At 39.2% G+C, this 21,424-nt stretch overlaps 1 pseudogene; it reads right to left on the reverse strand.

Moving 5' to 3' along the window:
* Positions 1–1,050: 1,050 nt before the first annotated feature.
* On the reverse strand, positions 1,051–18,947 carry LOC127440586 (deoxyribodipyrimidine photo-lyase-like; annotated as a pseudogene).
* Between the last annotated feature and the right edge of the window lie 2,477 nt (positions 18,948–21,424).

Genomic DNA, 21,424 nt, shown 5'->3' on the forward strand with positions numbered 1-21,424 from the left:
GTAAATTAATGGTTTGGATAAAGAAATCTAAACATTCATTGCTCTCCTGAATTAGCAAGATTTGTTTAAACCATTTTTAAGTCATTGCACTGATTTTATAACCTGTTGTAATATAAGAAATAAAATATCATTGTCAGACATCACTGCCTAGATACAACCATATAAGGATACTTCAATCTGGAATGTAATTGTAAAACCCGTCTGTTTGCCAAACACTGATATATTGCAAGAACAATGAATATCTTTTCTCATTCCAAAACCATTAATCACAGCCTAATCCTGGGGAGAATGAGGTAAGAAAAGGCACAAGTGATTTTATATTCTTCATGCAGATCTTTGGAAGTCAAAAAACGTTTTGTGTAGATACTACAGTTTTAAAATGTTGCTCTTTTGGCATAACGTATAGATGAGTTGTAAAGTATCTTTAAACTTATGACTACTTCAAAGATCTATTAAATATGCAACACACTTTCAAGGTAGCTATTTTGGACCGTTTGTTTTTCCCACCCACTGTGAGGTGTCTTGGTAGGTTTTTTTGATCAGAACATGAGGACAAGAAATGATGCTTTGTGCATTGTATTGAATATGAATATTTGCTGATAAAGCACCAGTCACTTTTTGTGCTTTATATGTCATCACATTCAACTGTCTCTAATTGGAGGCAATTAGATGCATGGGGTGCTAGTCGCATTACAATTACATGCAGTATCAGCAGCTTTGAGAAAGATATGGGTTTTATATGGGGAGAGATGAGATATGGGTTGAGTTGTCTTTTAGCCGACACTTTAGATCCAAAACAGGAACTAAAAATGACAATATGATACATTTTTGTACCACTAAAATATGTTTTATTTTTGGAGGGTTATTATCATCCTTCCCATCCCACTGCCCAGTACATTAAAAATGCTAAACATTTCAGAAACTCAACAGTACAATATGTCTAATGTATTTCAAAATGCAGTTATGTACTCTGCAATGTCTCTCAAGAGTACTATGTAATATTACAACATGAAATCTGTGTTAGTTTTAGGTCATAGGATCCCTGTAATCGGAAGTAGTACAACATGTAAAAACAAGACTTGAAAACAGACCAATTAAAAAAAAATTGGACCAACATAGTTATAAAAGAAATGCCAAATACAGCATCGGATTAATGAACGTCCCTTCACCTGAGAAAAATGTCCACCCCTTAAATCCAGTCTAAAACCAGTACCAGTCCAGCCAGTTTATTATCATAAATTCACTAGAATGAAACAATAGAGATATCCTGGTATCTCTGTTGGAAGTTTCAAGCTTTTTTGGCAGCATACTTCCTCTCAAACTGTGCCACATCAAATTTCTGCTTGCAGCCAGCATAATTCACATAAAAGATTTTCCCAAAGATGGGCCTCTCTGCCCAGCTGTGGTGATGAATGGCGCAGATGGACCACATGCAACCTGTGGAGAATATTAAAGAATACAAATATTTACAGTTTTTCCTCAATTGATTTGGCACATTTACTGAAACAAACTTACAATTGTCAAAACTCTAAGTACAATCCTCACATCATGTGGTACATTAAGCACACCACTCTATGTGACCTGCAAAAGGGGATTACTCAATCAAAAGAATTAACTCATGTTTCAAATGTAAATAAATTCATCAATGAATAAATCATTGTCATCAAAACAAAAGGTTCCTTTATCAGTGCTTAGACCAAGACAAAATGCAAAGACATCTTGTCAAATGACAGTGTACTCTAAAAGTGTAATAGTTACCCACTATGTAATATTGTCCAGTTGCTAACATTGTATATGTAGGCAGCTGAATAGTATTGATTTCAAAACGTCATGGCACACACTATACTTTCAACAAAACATTTATTCAAACATTTCTCGTCATTGTATGTACACACTTTACAGTCAACCAAATACACGTAAAGAAAGCTTGCACAGGAAAAAATATATAGCAAAATTCAGGAACCACAATATGTGCAAGAAAAAAGAAAATATGCTGCAAGTTCATCAACCTCATGGGTCTTCCAATCTCTCCTCTCTGTCTGGCAACAACATTTCATCTACATCACACCTGATATCCTCCCTTGCAATGCAACAAGGGAAAAATCTTTTGGCAGGACGCAGCCACCCCCTACAACAATCTGCTGTGATATCCTCACAACCAGCATCCATTGCACCCAGTAAGGACAACTGGTCACGAGGACGGTGATCATAGACCTTCCATCTCCATGCAGAAAAGAATTCCTCAATGGGATTTAGGAATGAGGAGTATGGTGGGAGAAACTCCATCAAAAAATGTGGATGGGCAACAAACCATTCCCTGACTGTATTTGAACGATGGAAACTTACGTTGTCCCAAACTATAACATATGTTGGCAAGTCATTTCTTACCAACCCCCTCTCAGGAATGAGATCCCTGTAATGAGTTTCCAGGAAACTGAGGAGATGTTGTGTGTTATAGGGCCCAATGATGGGAATGTGGCTGAGTACACCATTCCCACAAATGGCAGCACACATTGTGATATTCTCTTCACGCTGGCCTGGCACATCAACCGTGGCTCGGTGACCTATAATATTATGGCCACGTCTACTAAATTTGGTCAAGTTGAATCCTGCCTCATCAACATACACAAAAATGTGTGGGGATTCATCAGCCTCCAGCTCCATCACTTACTATAAAAGATAGTAAAGCAATTTAGGAAATAATTTACAGTAGATATTGTAAGTCATACAGTTACACATATCCCACTGATTACAGCACTCTATAGTGTACAATGATGAATTCTTACCTGTACATACATTGCTCTAAATTGTGAGGAAATTGAATTGTTCCCCATCTTGCCTAAGTCTATCCATCTGACAACTATTACAACAATACCACATAACTATTATGTATCTAATATATGTGTGACAGGTTATTGTGATTGTTGGTTGTTCTATTTAGCATGTAGGGATTTACACACTGAACATGTGTATAATTGCATTTGAGAGTAATATCATTCAATAGCAAATGAATGCAAACTATTTTGATCTGCAAGGCTTACTCAATGCATTTTGTGCCAAAGCAATTATAAATGACTATAGTTATGTGAACAAATGACCTAATGTTCATATAGTTAGTCATATAGTTTGACTAAGTTTAATAGTCATTCGATGATTGTGCCAAAGTGATTGAGAAAAACTGTAATATAACAAAACACAAAAGACATTTTGAATAGACTGGAAAATCGAATTAATTTATTACAATATCCCTTTACATAATTGACTATACCTATATTCTTAACATTACCATTGAATATATCCTTGTGCGACCCCGCGGCCTCATGTGAGGACTCACTATTTTGGATTCGCTATACGCAACGCATAATTTAAATGAATTTAAACCCATTGCATTCTGTTCAGAACACTCTAAGGAATCATTTAAGGGTTGAACTTCTGACGCATGGAGTCACGTGACCAAACACCATGGCGTCGATTTCCGTGAACTGCTTCTATGGGCGCAGTGCCAACAAAAGCATTGTTTTACTGAAAACTATTTGGTTGTAAAGAGTAGCACCTCTAGTTTAGTTTGACATGCTGCTTTAAATATTTCATAAATTTTTTGCACTTCGGTACATTGATAAACATGAAAAATGCACACAGCAGTCACGTGGGGGGTCTCAGGAGGATACTGTACTATTAAAGCCTTCTAAATTATTAAGGGGCCAAATCCATAGTTATGTATTGCATTCATAAAACGACAATCTAAAAATCAATAATGTATTACTTTAGATGAATACAATATTATAAGAATATATTTGATCTGCTTGAGCAATCAAAACATCATCATGTTTCTCACCCACATATCCATTGGGATCACATCCGTCTAAAGAGTAGTAGTCATTGAGATATATGGCACTAGAGAAAGCTTCTTCAGGAGAGGCAGTCCATTCCAGGATCTTCTTTGCCCAGTACATGTGCAGGAAGCCATGCATCTTCCCCTCTAGCACCTGCTGATGCTACAACACATATACAGACTTCATTTCAATGCATATAACATACAGACACTCGATGACCATTTGTGTCAAAGCATTGCAACAGAGGTTTCACGCACAACATTTACAGCCACATTGAGCAAGCAAAAAATGTTCTTCAAAGTCAATAGCTGCAATCTAATTCACAGGTTCCCTGCTCCCTACATTCTCTGAAGACGATATTATTTCACTCGACTTAACAAAATTACAAAATTTCATATAATTTGGAAACCCTCCCATGCCATCAAACACAGACACTTGAATAATGCAGATTAGGGTTTTTGAGTAGATGATGTAATATAAGTCTACTTTTGTAAATAAATGCAAATAATAATTTAAATAACAAATATTATACAATAATATATAAGGTATATAAGTGCATTGAGATTTATCTACAGTATTTGTGTGTTTATATAAAAATATGTTACTATTAGGGCTGTCGATTTAACGCGTTAATTCAGTGCGATTAATAAAAAAAATTACGCAAGTAATCGTGTCCCCGGACCGTGATAAGGAATATTCCTTCCATCCGGGCAATTCAAGCTTGAAGTACTGCCTGTTTTCTCCAGGGGACAGTAAGCAAAACTTCAGCTGTTTGGGCAACGCGTTTATAAAGAGAACAAACCACACTCACCTACAGCAGACAGCTCAAGATGAGAACACATTCTTGCATTCAAATACAGCTTGATGAAGCGCAAATACGAACGCAGGGATCTCAAGACTCTAAGTATCAAACTATGTTTAACTTGACGCAGTGACCTAAAAACGGTGTGTTTATGACGCGACGCAAACAAGACCTCCATAAGCGTCTGACGCAGGTGTTTATTGACGCGTCTGTAGAAAAGCCCTCATAATAAATATATCTCGGACTGATTGACGAATTCAACTGCAAAATGGATTGCTGTGAACTGTAGACCAATGATAGGCAGATGGCACAAGTTCAATCATGTGGAAATAAACATATATTGCATACTAAAGCCACTTTTTGAATTGTCTTTTTGGTAACACTTTACAATAAGGTTCTATTAGTTAATATTTGTTAATGCATAAGGTATCATGAACAAACAGTTAACAATATATTGTTTACAGGATTTATTAATCTTTGTTAATACTAGATAATAAAAATACAATTGTTGATTGTAAGTTCATGTTAGTTCATTATACATTTACTAATGTTAACAAACACAATTTTTTATTTGAGAAATTAACTAACTAAGATTAATAAAAGCTGTAAAAGTATTCATTGTTATTTCATGTAAACTAATGTTTTTAACTAATGTTAACAAATAGAACCTTATTGTAAAGTGTTACGGTCTTTTTTAATGCTTTACTCGTGTGCCACAATGATGGAATGCATTTTTATTATCTATATTATTATTTTTTATAATATATTTTATTTATAATGATTTAAATATAACTATTTATAAGTATTTGATCATTATTTATTGAATTGTTGTTATTTGAGGGGCTTTCTAAGCAAATATTTATATATGCGATCAATTGCGATTAATTCAATTAATTAATCGGCATACCATGTAATTAATTTGATTAAAAATTATAATCAACTGACAGCCCTAGTTACTATATATTTAAATTAACCCCTTACACCCTGAAGGCATTTTTTTTTTTTTTAATTAACATTTTTTATTGATTCAAAAGTACACAACAGAGAAAAACACAACACATACACATCGAATCAACATTTAAAATTTAACCCCCACTAATATCCCTCCCCAGTCACCAACCCCAACTTAACGCCCAAAGAACACCCCTGTGGTCACATATAATAATACACACACACAATATATATATATATATATATATATATATATATATATATATATATATATATATATATATAATAAACATACATAATTCAACTAGATGTCTCTCTCCCCATCCCCTCCCTGACAGTCCCCCAAAAAACGCTAAATAACTACCACATTTCCTGACAAACAAGCCCCCAAACCCCAGCCTTCTATTTGCCACCTCCTCGAAAGCTGCCACCCTCCCCATCTCCGCACACCACTCCCGAAAAATGATGGCGCTCTGTCCGACATCCAACCCCTTAAAATAATTTGTCTGCCAATCATACTGGTCAGAATTTTTTATATATATATATATATATATATATATATATATATATATATATATATATATATATATATGTTTATCCCCCAAATTTATGACCGCCCCATCAACCCAAAATACAAAGTCTGGGGCAAAGTAAAATTTGAGAGCCCAAACTGTCACACAAGCAACTCTGAAACTTCAACCAAAATTCTTGGATCTTAACACACCCCCAAAAGACATGGGCTGTGTCTCCAATTTCTGATTGGCATTGCCAGCAGGTAGGTGTGTCTTTAAGACCAAGCCTGTACAATCTAGAGGGGGTCCAATAGAATCTATGTAAAATCATAATTGCATAAGGCGCACCCTTGCATCTCTAGATGTAGACTTATTAATACATAATTTAGGGTTCAGCCATATGCTTGAGGCAACATTTAAATAAATGTCTGAATTAAACACTCTGGACACTTTTGTCCATACCGAGTGCAAATGCGAGATAATGGGGTGTAACTTAACTTCTCTGGTTTGTTTGACAGAAAGGCTTTGCAATGGTGAAATAGGGGCAAGAACTTCCTGTTCAATACAATGCTAGGGAGGGGTTCTCTCAGGTGGAAGTGACCAATGAGCCAAATGTCTGAGACCAAATGCATAATAATAAAACAAAATCTTGGGTAGGCCTAGCCCTCCTTTGTCAATCGGCTTATGTAACTTATTAAAATGCAATCTAGGACACTTACCATTCCAAACGAAGGACTTCGCTATGCTATCAAATTGCTTAAAATAAGAGAGGGGGACATCAGCAGGGAGAGATTTTAGCAGGTAGTTGAACAATTCATTTTAATAACATTTACCTTCCCAATCATAGATAAATGTAATGAAGCCCACCTGCCCACATCGCTCGAAAACCTTTTTATTAAAGGGTCAAAATTAACTCTAACTATATCAGGCAAATATTGTCTGTATATTGTATACTGTATATTATTTTTATTGTATACAGTCTTCTTATTTTGTGTATACTGTATATTGTATATTATTAGGTGTATATTGTATATTGTGTTGTGTAAAAGATGTGTAAACTGTGTTATGTGTAAATCAGATCTTTATTGCAATTGTCATACTGCTATGTTGCTTGGAACTGCACCCAAGACTTTCACCCACTGTTGCACTTGTGTATATGGTTGAGTGACAATAAAGGGATTTGATTGATTTGATTTGACACATTTTCTGGGAATAAAATGCCCAAATACTTAATGCCCTGTTTGGACCACTGGAAGGCGCCCGGCTGGAAAGCCGTTACTGGGCAGTACGCTGTCAGAGCCAAATCTTCGGATTTAGACCAATTGACTCTGTATCCCGAGAACTTAGAAAAGGAATTAATAATTTTGAGGAGGCAAGGCAAAGATCTAATGGGTATTATATTATATCATGAGGGGTGCCAGCGGCTTGCAACATCCCATCAAGATCTATAAAAAAGCCCTGATCATCAGCGTTAGGTGCATAAATATTAGCCAAAAATCAACTTTTGCCCCTGAATTTCTGCTAAAACAATAATGACTCTTCCTAATTTATCTTTAATCTGTTTCAGACATTTGAATTGTAGATGTTTACTTATCAATGTAATGACTCCTCTCAATTTGCATTCTTCTGCACGAAAGCTGCGCATGGGACGCTCTTGGACTTTCCAGCACGACAATGACCCTAAGCACAAGGCCAAGTTGACCCTCCAGTGGTTACAGCAGAAAAAGGTGAAGGTTCTGGAGTTGCCATCACAGTCTCCTGACCTTAATATCATCGAGCCACTCTGGGGAGATCTCAGACGTGCAGTTCATGCAAGACGACCAAAGACTTTGCATGACCTGGAGGCATTTTGCCAAGACAAATGGGCAGCTATACCACCTGCAAGAATTTGGGGCCTCATAAACAACTATTACAAAAGACTGCACGCTGTCATTGATGCTTAAGGGGCCAATACACAGTATTAAGAACTAAGGGTATGCAGACTTTTGAACAGGGTACATTTCATTTTTTTCTTTGTTGCCATGTTTTGTTTTAAGATTGTACCATTCTGTTATAACCTACAGTTGAATATGAATCCCATAAGAAATAAAAGAAATGTGTTTTGCCTGCTCACTCATGTTTTCTTTAAAAATGATACATATATTACCAATTCTCCAAGGGTATGCAAACTTTTGAGCACAACTGTATATATATATATATATATAAATACAAATAAAAAAAAAAGGAAAAAAAGGGCCGTTCAGATTCCTTGGACAGTCATACGAATGTTCAGTGACACATTCGGCCATTACCTGAGTGGAACAGATGCCCTAATCTCTCTAATTATTTGCAAGAAATATTCCACAAAACAAACTCCATCCAATAGGAGGCATAAGTACAAACGATGTGCAGATGCCTCCACAAACTTTTCCGAAGGAGTGTTACTTCACAAAATAAACTCCAGCCGCTAGGCGGAACCAACACAAAAAGAAACAAAGAAGGCGCTCCGCTTCCTCGGATGGTCAAGTGAATGTTCAGTGAGTCAGGTCCACTCAGCTGCATCACACAATAACTTACTCATTCCATTGACTTTATGAAGGATATCACTTGTTGTGAGCATGTAAATGTTTTGCGGCCATCCTTAGCATCTATTCTCAATTTGGCCGGGAACATCAGTGCAAAAGTGACCTTCCATTGATGTAAGAGTTTCTTGCATTCCTTGAATCGATCACGTTTCTCTCTTGTCGAATTCGCAAAATCTGGGAACAAGATAATGTTGTGGTTCTTCCAAAAAAGCCTTTCTTTACTCCTTGCCTCACGTAACATGAGATCTTTATCGGATAATCTCAGAAATTTGGCCAGAATTGATCGGGGCCGGTCTCCCTCAGCGGATCTCTGAGCCGGGACCCTGTGAGCTTGCTCGATTTCCAGTTTATGACCTGTTATGTTGAGCAGACTCGGAAAGAGCTCATCTAGGAATTTCACCATATCTCTGCCTTCTTCGTTCTCAGGAATTCCAACAATTCGGACATTGTTTCACCGATTACAATTCTCAAGGTCTTCCAATTTTTCCCAAACACGTTACAAGTCTATCTTGGTTGCTAGCGGATTAGCAGCTAATTCCCTCTCTGATGATTCCAGAGAATCGATCCGTTTCTCGACATCCTCCATTCTTGTAACCAACTCAGTGAATTTAATCTATATGGCCGTAATGGTTCGATATATTACAACAAGATCCTCCAAGTCTGCAAAGACCTTCGCCAGCATTGCCGACATGCTTGACATTTGATGCTGGATCTCTCTGAGTCCCTGGTCTGCTGCTCTGTCTGGGGTATTAGCTTGAGCATGTAAGTGTTTTTTAATGTCTCCAGAGCCTGAGGATTTTGAATTCTTTGACATACTGTCTTCATAGAACAATTACGGATCAGGGTGTATCGGATCTCACCGGTTTATGATACAAAAAGTATTAAAAACTAGCAAAGTGCGCAGAGCTCGCCATTCACACGTCCGACCCTCACATGGTGCCACCTGTTTTTGCCACACTGAAGGCATTTTTAAGGATTTCGTGCTTTAATGGCATACCCAAAAGTAAGATCTTATCACTCTAATATATATATATATATATATATATATATATATATATATATATATATATATATATATAGCAAAGAGGGTCAATAGAATGGTATAAAATTATAGAAAACCTTTCAAAATTTGAAGAAAATATATTAAAATCACATTTAGAGACTCTCATGCTTCAACACTACTGACAAAACACACACACACACACAAAACGTGCTAAAAATGAATTTCAGATTTTATTCATGTTTGACATTATACCTTTTAGACAGTAAGTATGGAAAATCAAAAATCAAATCAAATCACTTTATTGTCACACAGCCATATACACAAGTGCAATGGTGTGTGAAATTCTTGGGTGCAGATCCGATCAACATAGCAGTCGTGACAGTGATGAGACATATACCAATTTACAATAACATCAAATTAACACAACACAATTTAAACATCTGTTATACACATAATTACACTCAACAGTATACAAATAATAACATACACTGTACAGTATACAATACGCACTATATAGATACACATTATTCAATAAAAATAAAAAATAAAAATATATAAAAAAGTATATATATATATAGAATGTACAGTATTGTACTGTATTGACATTCAGGCTGTCGGTTGATAGTCAGTTGTTAAGAGAGAACATAATATAATAATAATATAATTTATGACAGTCCGGTGTGAGATATAAGAGTAAGAGTAATAAAGTGCAGTGCTGATGTATTTTGATCGTGGGAGATCAAGAGTTCAAAGGTCTGATTGCTTGGGGGAAGAAGCTATCATGGAGTCGGCTGGTGCGGGTCCTGATGCTGCGATACCGCCTACCTGATGGTAGCAGTGAGAACAGCCCATGGCTCGGGTGGCTGGAGTCTCTGATGATCCTCCGAGCTTTTTTCACACACCGCCTTGTATATATTTCCTGGAGGGAGGGAAGCTCACCTCCAATGATGTGTCTGGCAGTTCGCACCACCCTTTGCAGTGCTTTGCGGTTGTGGGCTGTGCTATTGCCGTACCAGGCAGAGATACAGCCAGTCAGGATGCTCTCCACAGTGCAGGTGTAGAACCGTGTGAGGATGTGGTGGTTCATTCCAAACTTCCTCAGCTGTCTCAGGAAGAAGAGGCGCTGATGAGCCTTCTTCACAACGACTTCAGTGTGGATGGACCATGTGAGTTCCTCAGTGATGTGGACACCCAGGAACTTGAAGCTGCTGACTCTCTCCACTGGTGCTCCATTGATGGTGATGGGACTGTGTTCTCTGTCTTTTCTTCTGAAGTCCACCACAAGCTCCTTTGTCTTACTGACGTTGAGGGAGAGGTTGTGCTCCTGACACCAGTGTGTCAGAGTGTATACCTCCTCTCTGTAGGCTGTTTCATCATTGTCAGTGATCAGCCCTACCACCGTCGTGTCATCAGCAAACTTAATGATGGCATTGGAGCTATGTGTTGCCACACAGTCATGTGTGTACAAGGAATACAGTAGTGGGCAGAGAACACAGCCCTGCGGGGCTCCAGTGTTGAGGGTCAGTGATGAGGAGATGTTGCTGCCTATTCTAACCACCTGGCGTCTGCTTGACAGGAAGTCCATGATCCAGCTGCACAGTGAGCTGTTTAAGCCCAGAGCCCGGAGTTTCTCATCTAGCTTGGAGGGCACTATGGTGTTGAATGCTGAGCCGTAGTCTACAAACAGCATTCTCACATAAGTGTTCCTTTTTTCCAGGTGGGAGAGAGCAGTGTGTATTGTAGATGCAATGGCATCATCAGTGGAGCGGTTGTTGCGGTAAGCAAACTGCAGCGGGTCAAGAGAGAGTGGCAATACAAAGCAGATGTAATCTCTGATTATGAGATGATGGGGGTCAGAGCAACAGGACGCCAGTCATTTAAACAAGTTATTTTTGATTGTTTTGGAACAGGCACAATGGTGGATGTTTTAAAGCATGTGGGCACTACAGACAAAGAGAGGGAAAGGTTGAAAATGTCCGTAAAAACACCAGCCAGCTGGTTCGCGCACGCTCTGATGACGCGGCCCGGAATGCTGTCTGGGCCAGCGGCTTTACGGATATTCACCCGTCGGAAGGATCGGGTTACATCCGCTACAGAGACGGAGAGTGAACTAACCTCTGTAGCTTCAGCCGCGAGAGCTCTCTCCGCGAGGGCGGTGTTATTTCCCTCGAAACGAGCATAAAAAGTATTTAGCTCATCCGGTAGAGAGGCAGCAGTGTTCATGGCGGAGTTTTTATTCCCTTTAAAGTCCGTGATGATGTTAATTCCCTGCCACATGCTTCTAGAGTTGGTGGTGTTAAACTGTCCTTCAGTCTTACTCCTGTACTGGCGTTTTGCGGTTCTGATAGTTTTTCGGAGGGCATAACTGGCTTGTTTATGCTCCTCCACGTTCCTGGAATTAAAAGTGGAGGTCCGGACATTAAGTGCCGCGTGAACATTCGCTATTTATCCATGGCTTCTGATTCAGATAGATTCGTACAGTTCTGGTCGGAACGACGTCCTCTACGCACGTTCTGATGAAACACATTACGCTATCAGCGTAAAGCTCGATGTCGCCATCAGAGGCGGACCGGAACATCTCCCAGTCCGTGTGATCAAAACAGTCTTGTAGCGTAGAATCTGATTGGTCCAACCAGCACTGGATCGTTCTGAGGGTGGGTGCTTCCTGTTTCAATTTCTGCCTGTAAGCGGGCAGAAGCAGAATGGAAGAGTGGTCCGATTTGCCAAATGGTGGGCGTGGGGAGGGATTTGTAGCCATCCCAGAACGGAGAGTAGCAATGGTCCAAAACCCGGTCCCCTCGTGTGTTGAAACTAATGTGCTAGTGATATTTTGGTGCGACTGATTTTAAACTGGCTTTATTAAAGTCCCCGGTCACAATGAACACGGCCTCAGGGTGCGCGGTTTCCTGCTCACTTATAATCCCATACAGTTCCTTGAGTCTGTGTACAGGTCTGTGTCGGCTTTTGGGGGAATGTACACAGCTGTGATAATGACCGCTGTAAATTCCCTCGGTAGCCAGAATGGTCGACACAGAAGCATAAGAAATTCCAGATCAGGAGAGCAGAAAGACTTGATAGTGTACGTTCCTCTGATCACACCAGGATTTGTTGATCATAAAACATACACCACAACCTCTGCTTTTACCTGAGAGGTCTTTCGCTCTGTCCGCTCGGTGCACGGAGAACCCTGCGGGTTCAATGGCTGAGTCTGGAATCTCCGCAGACATCCAAGTTTCTGTTAGGCAGATAATGCAGCAGTCCCTTGTATCTCGTTGGAAAGAGATCCGCGCTTTCAGCTCGCAGAGCTTGTTATCCAGAGACTGAACATTTGCCAGTAGAATAGTGGGTAGCGGGGGTCGATTTGCGCGGCGTCTTACTCTGATGAGAACGCCGGCTCTGTTTCCCCTTTTCCTCCTGCGTTTCCGCGGCCGTGCTGCCCAGACAAAGGGCTCCGCTTACGTGTTTGTAAACAGCGGGTCGGCATTGAGGAATGTGAAGTCCGGTTTACGGTGTGAGATTGCTGAACCAATGTCCAAAAGTGTTTGTCTGTCGTAGACAATAAGGCAGACAACATCCGAGACAAAAAACATAAGAATTGTGAACAAAACAAACAAAACATTACTATGTTGTGTCGGAGCTCGCAACGCAGCAGCCATACTCGGTGCCATCTTGATTGCGGAAGGTAATCAAATTAACTTTGGTGTTGTTCTCCAACATGTCAACTACAATAGGAAAAAATATTGTTGATAGTACTAAGGAATCCAGAGTTATGGCATTTGGAAACCTGTAGACTATTGTGCCCTTTATTTATCAAAGTGTCCAAAAACCTATCAAAGCAAGTATTCAGGTGTTTTGTTGAACATTACAATGGAATAACTGAAAACTACTAATGCAAAAATGTGAGAAACAAAAATTATATATATATATAATTAACTTACTTAAACATACTTAAACTCATATCAACTTTGGGCCAAATAATTCAAAATAATCACATCGGCTCTTTAATCCATCCCTCCATAAAATGTGCATTGAGGGCCCTCTTGTGCACAGTCTGTGTATGTGTGCTCTGATTCTGCTGACCCACATGGGACAAACGCTTGTTTCCAAATATGGAATCTGACACTCTCTAGACATCCAATGAGAACATCTAACACATGACATAAAGGGTCATATTTCAGAGAATCAATCCCAACTCTAGAAATGCAATTAGCGATTAGCCACCATCACTCTCATGAGGCTTTGAGGAATTTTTCAGGATGTACCGTACACATCTTATTACGGTGAGTGTGGGCTTGTTAGATTCAGGATTGTCTGCTGTTAGTTGTGATATGCCATTTTCTATATCATGTTTATATTTTCATGAAGTTATAAACCAAAATGTGACAAATTCTGTTTATCTGTTTATTATACATGTGGATTTCACACGCTAATATTCACTGTAATTTGGTCTCTAAGTGAAATAAACGTGCTCGCATCTTCAGATTTAAGAAGTTAATATAAATTAAGAAAAAAGCCTACTTGAAACTGTTGCAATGGTTACTATGGAAATAAATGTGATTAAGTTACAATATCTATATGTCTTCTTAACTGTAACCCATGATCATGATAGTGGCTCAGTAACCACTCCTAAATTGAATTAAACTAAATACAAATGCTGGTCTCTCAACTACTTTTTACCACTATATTATTTTATTGAACTTAAACAGTTAATCAAGCCTTGAAAAAGGTGGTACTGTCACAAAACCATCAAACAAGGAAGTTGAATTAAAGTATTACAGTATACGTAGACTGCTATGTTGCAGTTACCTGTGCTGCATTCCACAACTGGTCATGGGTCTTTGAGTTCTCCAGCTGCTCCTTGGTGTAAACGTACGGTCTGCGGTCTTTAGCGTGCTGTTGTAAAGTGTTCTTTGCCTAATCATAGGCATCTGGGCAAATTAAACAAACATTCGGACAAAAGACCATCTCCTAAGATATTCTTCAAGGCCTGTGTGGTGATGGGGCGTGGCCGAGAGAGTGAGCATGGTAAGGATTGACACCTGTGGGAAATCACCTCTAACAGCGCTTTTGTGTTTGCAGTGAGAGCAGAGAGCTTGAGCCTGGGCATGTGTGCATTGTGTGTGTGGAGAAAAGCAAATTTGTTTTGTGTATACAGCTGAAAAGTACTGAGAATAAAGAATTATGTGGACTGTTCACCTGGCCCCCACTTCCTTCTTCAATCCCCACAGGTATCAATCCTTACCGTACTCACTCTCGCGGCCTCACTCTCCACAGATGTCGCTAGGCCAAGCTCCCATCACCACAGCCTGAAATAAGCTTGCAAATGTGTGTGATCAAAGTGATTGGCCACACCGCTCACCTGAGATGTCGTCATAGTTGTGGTTGTAGAAGCAGAAGTTGTTGGCGAGCATGTACCCAAGGGAACTTAACTTAATTTTGAGTTGTTTCAATGAAAATAAAAAAAGTTTAATCCATTTGTGTTGGAACAGCATTAATATTTTTTGTCTGGGTAACTGTAACTGGGCAGGAGATTTTTAGTTTCCTGCATGCTTTGCATTGGGACTTGATGGGGAGAGTATATGTTAAAATTAAATAATTTTTTGTGTTTTTGTGCAAGATGATACATAGGGGGATACTTGTTAGTGTTTAATGTTTTGTTATGTTGAGATGTAGAAGAGTTTCTGTTATGTTGGTTTTGGGGGTTACCATCATGGTGAAGAGTGGAGCTTGAGCTTAGGATGAGGACAGTAATGCTACATTTATCACTCACTTTACTGACCCTTCACTAAGCTCCACCTACTTGGTTATAGTTGTCTGCTCTAACAATCTCTGCAGAACTCCACATTGAAACGAATAGGAGATTGCCATGAACTACACTTTTTTGGCTAAATATTCTAAAAAACAGAATGGACAAAATTATTAAATGTGCTGGAATGAGAGTGACTTTGTATGATATATTTATCTGACGTTTTTTCCATTAAATCATTAAATTACACAGTAATTTGATTGAAAAATGCGGAGACTGGGAATTTAAAAAAAAGATTATTACTGTTACTTGAAATGAGAAAAGCGTCATTTAATAGACATTACACACCTGATAACATTAATGTAAGTGAACAGAACTGCTTATAACGTCTCATAACACACTCATTTTGATGCTGTGAACGTTTTGTTTACTATTGCTTTTATTATGACTTGAATTAATACATAAATGAATTAATGTCCAGTTATTAGATTTAATTTACCTTGGAGCAAATGTACAGTTGAAGTCAGAAGTTTACATACACTTAGGCTGAAGTCATTAAAACTCCACAGATTTTATATTAGCAAACTATAGTTTTGGTAAGTCGTTTAGGACATCTACTTTGTGCATGACACGAGTAATATTTCCAACAGTTGTTTACAGACAGTTTGTTTCACTTTAATTGACTATATCACAATTTCAGTGGGTCAGAAGCTTACATACAGTAAGTTAACTGTGCCTTTAAGCAGCTTGGAAAATTCCAGAAAATGATGTCAAGCCTGTAGGCAATTAGCCAATTAGCTTCTGATAGGAGGTGTACTGAACTGGAGCTGTACCTGTGGATGTAATTTAAGACCTACCTTCAAACTCAGTGCCTCTTTGCTTGACATCATGGGAAAATCAAAAGAAATCAGCCAAGACCTCAGAAAAAAAAATTGTGGACCTCCACAAGTCTGGTTCATCCTTGGGAGCAATTTCCAAATGCCTGAAGGTACCATGTTCATCTGTACAAACATTAGTAGTATAAACTTCACAAAATAGATGGTATCATGAGGAAGGAAAATTATGTGGATATATTGAAGCAACATCTCAAGACATCAGCCAGGAAGATAAAGCTCGGTCACAAATTGGTCCTCCAAATGGACAATGATTTTCTCCCCTTTTCTCTCCAATTTGGAATGCCCAATTCCCAATGCGCTCTAAGTCTTCGTGGTGCAAGTGACTCGCCTAAATCCAGGTGGCGGAGGAAGAATCTCAGTTGCCTCCACGTCTGAGACCGTCAGTCCGCACATCTTATCACGTGGCTTGTTGAGCGTGCGGAGGCCCACGCTATTCTCCGCAGCATCCACGACCAACTCACCACGTGCCCCACCGAGAGCGAGAACCACACATTATAGCGACCATAAGGAGGTTACCCCATGTGACTCTACCCTCCCTAGCAACCGGGCCAATTTGGTTGCCTAGGAGACCTGGCTGGAGTCACTCAGCACGCCCTGGATTCGAACTTGCGACTCCAGGGGTGGTAGTCAGCATCAATACTCGCTGAGCTACCCAGGCCCCCTATGAATTTCACATTCTTAAAATAAAGCAGTGATCCTAATTGGCCTAAGACAGGGAATGTTTTCTACGATTAAATGTCAGGAATTGTGAAAAACTGAGTTTAAATGTATTTGACTAAGGTGTATGTAAACTTCTGACTTCAAATGTAAGTGTCCTCCTCGCTGATGTTATTCATGTTCATTTGGGAATAAGGAATGACACACTTTAATCCGTAGTATGCTCTTCTCGACATTTATTTAAAGTATCCTCTTTGGGTAACATGTGTCACTATTACAAGTGACCCGGCAACTTTATACATTTATAAAATCCCTCTTATAAGTACTCAAACACACACCACTTCCGTAGGCGGTCATTGGAAAATAGCAAACTGGTGTCAGAGTAATGGTGGACTGGCAACAGTTTCTAAGATAGGATTGGTCAGAAACGCTTTTAAGGTGAGGCTTAGCGAAGGGTCAACTGCTGTGCTAAGCACTGTACAGTCACCAAGCTGCACTACAGTATGTAGTGCTTCCCACTAGCATGTATTTAGCATGTTAACATTCACTGATTCTCTAGCTAGTATATAAAGAAATTAAATATTTATTTGAGTTATTTTGACTGTCAAATTTTGTTGGGTTTTCCAAATTCAATTAGGTTCCTCTTCACAAAGTATTTGAGTTGAGATTACATAGTAATTTTAAGCTAAGAAAACTCATTTCAAACAAATGGAACCAACGTCCATGATTGAATCAAAGAGGTTTTTTTGTGCATCCAGTAATGCCTAAAAATGCTCAAACTATTGTCACTGTATTTTGTACTATTACATGTATGGCAACCTCAGCTGCCAGCCCTTTTTTTCTCCTGCATTTAAATATAATAATAATAATAATAATAATAACTAAATAATAATAATTGTCTGTATATGATGTATGTCATTTGAGATAACTGAATGAGGGTCCAGTGTGCAAACTAACCTGCATGGATCCAGTGGGAGAGCTGGCTGAGGGCAGCATAATTGGGATTATTCCTGTGAGTGGCAAAGAGGCGCAATCATTGCTCTATAAAGGACTCCAGCATGGCCATACCACCAGAGGTGCTGGGCTGAGCCCAATCACCTCTTCATCACTGTGGTCCACCTCGAGAGAAGACAGCACTTCCTCCCACTCTACTGGCTGAAAGACAGAGACATGACAAAGTCCAGCAAGATGATGACAGTGGAAAACATTGTGTTCAGAACCACATGGATTTACTGTTATAATGACTTGAAAAACAGAAACTGCTCAGGAAGTCCTTTTCAAACCTCAGCGGTACGAGAAGCGGGGTGTGGGTGCATGTCCAAGGGTGGGAACTCTATGAGGAATTCTGGAAGAAGCTTGGTGATTTTTTCCCCGTATAGTCCTGGCTCCATATTCCAGCTTTCCAGATGCCTCCCAGCATGGCACCACATTATGAGCATCAACCTTGATGAAAAGAAATATGGATCTAGCTTACCTCTTACTGAGTACTGTGCAGTAGTATGCTACATGTGCATACTGTGTGCAGTTTACAGTAGGAGTAGCATGTTCTTATGCTATTTCGAACAAATCCATTGGTTCCAAATCAAGACATGCATTGCGTACTATAGTTACAATGACATGGCATGGCGAAAGGAGAAACAAAGACGAATGGCACACCTGAATGAAAGGGGTGTTAGATGGAAGCACTTTCTTAATGGTCTCAATCCACTGAAGAGGGATTCTTAGTGGGTTAAAGTCAGTCACTACTGCTCCAAACTTCCAGTTTTCAACAAAAGTAAGCAGTTTGTGCCCAGGCTCTCCTGACAGCAGATGGAACTGAATATCCAGGCCTTTGCATTCCTGTAACAAGGGAAACGAGGCAAAATGACTATCTTCCTGTCAAAATGCATTTAGTTCCTTCTTAGAAAAGAAAAGAATATGTAGCCTAACAGTAATGTTTTATTAAAAGGATAATTCAGCCAAAGATCATTTACTCGCCCTCATGCCGTCCCAGATGTGTATGAATTTCTTTCTTCTGCAGAACACAAATTATGATTTTTAGAAAAAATGTCAGCTCTGTTGGCCCATACAATGCAAGTGAATGGGTGCCAAAATTTGAAGCTCCAAAAATCACATAAAGGTAGCATAAAAGGAATCCATAAGACTCCAGTGGTTAAATCCATGTGTTCAGACACAATATAATAGGTGTTGGTGAGCAACTGATCCATTTTTAAGTTGTTTTTTAACTCTAAATCTACACTTTCCCTTTCACTTCCACATTCTGTTGTGGAAGTGACTTTCACTTTCACATTCAGAAACCTACTGGTTGGAGCTGGTCAAATGTGGAGATTGATAGTATAAAGGTGTGGGTGAGAAACAGATCAATATTTAAGTCTACTTTTTCAAAATGTTGGCACCCTTTCACTTGCATTGAATGGGAAAAGCTTAAAGAATTACATAATATTAAATGACAATTCTTTCTGTTTGACAGAAATGTAATAATCAATGATATGCCCTACAAAGGCAAAACTTAAAATTGAGTTATGACTGAAACAGAGCTGCATTTTCCAAAAGCACCGTAAGCCTAAGTAGATCGTAGAAACTATTGGTGCCAATGGTCTCTACAATCAACTTAAGCTTGCGATGCTTTTGGGAAATGCAGCCCAGGTCTCTTATGATCTGTTGGGTGACAGATGAGTATGCTGAAATTCAGAGAAACCATTGTGTGAAAATGCAGTAACTATAAAATCCACATCAAAATAATTCAAGCCATTTTTCTCAGTTTCAATGTTAGTTATTGAGTAATGAGGGTAGTAAAGGGTATTGCTGTTTTTACCAGTGAAACTATATGTGTAAAGTCATTTGCAGTGGTTCTCAACCCTGGTCATGGAGGCCCCCCAACACTGCACATTTTGTATATCTCCCTTTTCTGACACACCCAATTCAGATCTTGGATTCTCCACTAACGAGCTGACGAATTGAATCAGGTGTGTTTGATTAGGGAGATATCCAAAATGTGTAGTGTTGAGGAGCCTCTAGGTACAGGGTTGAAAACCACTGATTTAGGGAATACAGGAATATGGATGGATGGATTGTAATGCCATGTAAGCACCAAAGGTTATTTTCATGGCAAAAATAGTAGTTTAAAAAGCAATGACAAACAATAAACAACAAACTATCACAGCACTGTAAAGATGTAAGACGTGAGGAGACAGACCGCATCTCTCGACACCGAATTAACAACAGGGGAAACAGAAGCACACGAAAAAGTAAGTTTTGTAGATCGTTTATTGTGGTGCTAAACGCTTCTCTCACGTAGAGTTGTTTTGTAAAGCCGCTCATTGGCCAATTGCCATCATGGGCGGGGCTTACCAGTTTGCAGCATTTCCAAACAGTTCGATATATTTAAAAATAAATCAAATCAAAAATCAAATCAAATCACTTTATTGTCACACAGCCATATACACAAGTGCAATGGTGTGTGAAATTCTTGGGTGCAGTTCCGATCAACATAGCAGTCGTGACAGTGATGAGACATATACCAATTTACAATAACATCAAATTAACACAACACAATTTAAAGTCTAATATACACATAATTACACACAAGACAATATACAAATAATAACATACACTGTACAGTATACAATACGCACTATATAGATACACATTATTCAATAAAAATAAAAATATATAAAAAAAGTATATATAGTAGTAAATATAGAATGTACAGTATTGTACTGTATTGATATTCAGCTGTCGGTTGATAGTCAGTTGTTAAGAGAGAATATAATATAATAATAATATAATTTATGACAGTCCGATGTGAGATATAAGAGTAAGAGTAATAAAGTCCAGTGCTGATGTATTTTGATCGTGGGAGATCAAGAGTTCAGAAGTCTGATTGCTTGGGGGAAGAAGCTATCATAGAGTCGGCTGGTGCGGGTACTGATGCTGCGATACCGCCTGCCTGATGGTAGCAGTGAGAACAGCCCATGGCTTGGGTGGCTGGAGTCTCTGATGATCCTCCAAGCTTTTTTCACACACCGCCTTGTATATATTTCCTGGAGGGAGGGAAGCTCACCTCCGATGATGTGTCTGGCAGTTCGCATCACCCTTTGCAGTGCTTTGCGGTTGTGGGCTGTGCTATTGCCGTACCAGGCGGAGATGCAGCCAGTCAGGATGCTCTCAATAGTGCAGGTGTAGAACCATGTGAGGATGTGGTGGTTCATTCCAAACTTCCTCAGCCGTCTCAGGAAGAAGAGGCGCTGATGAGCCTTCTTCACAAAGACTTCAGTGTGGATGGACCATGTGAGTTCCTCAGTGATGTGGACACCCAGGAACTTGAAGCTGCTGACTCTCTCCACTGGTGCTCCATTGATGGTGATGGGACTGTGTTCTCTGTCTTTCCTTCTGAAGTCCACCACAAGCTCCTTTGTCTTACTGACGTTGAGGGAGAGGTTGTGCTCCTGACACCAGTG

This window comes from Myxocyprinus asiaticus, chromosome 5, assembly GCF_019703515.2.
Source record: "Myxocyprinus asiaticus isolate MX2 ecotype Aquarium Trade chromosome 5, UBuf_Myxa_2, whole genome shotgun sequence".
NCBI lineage: Eukaryota > Metazoa > Chordata > Actinopteri > Cypriniformes > Catostomidae > Myxocyprinus > Myxocyprinus asiaticus.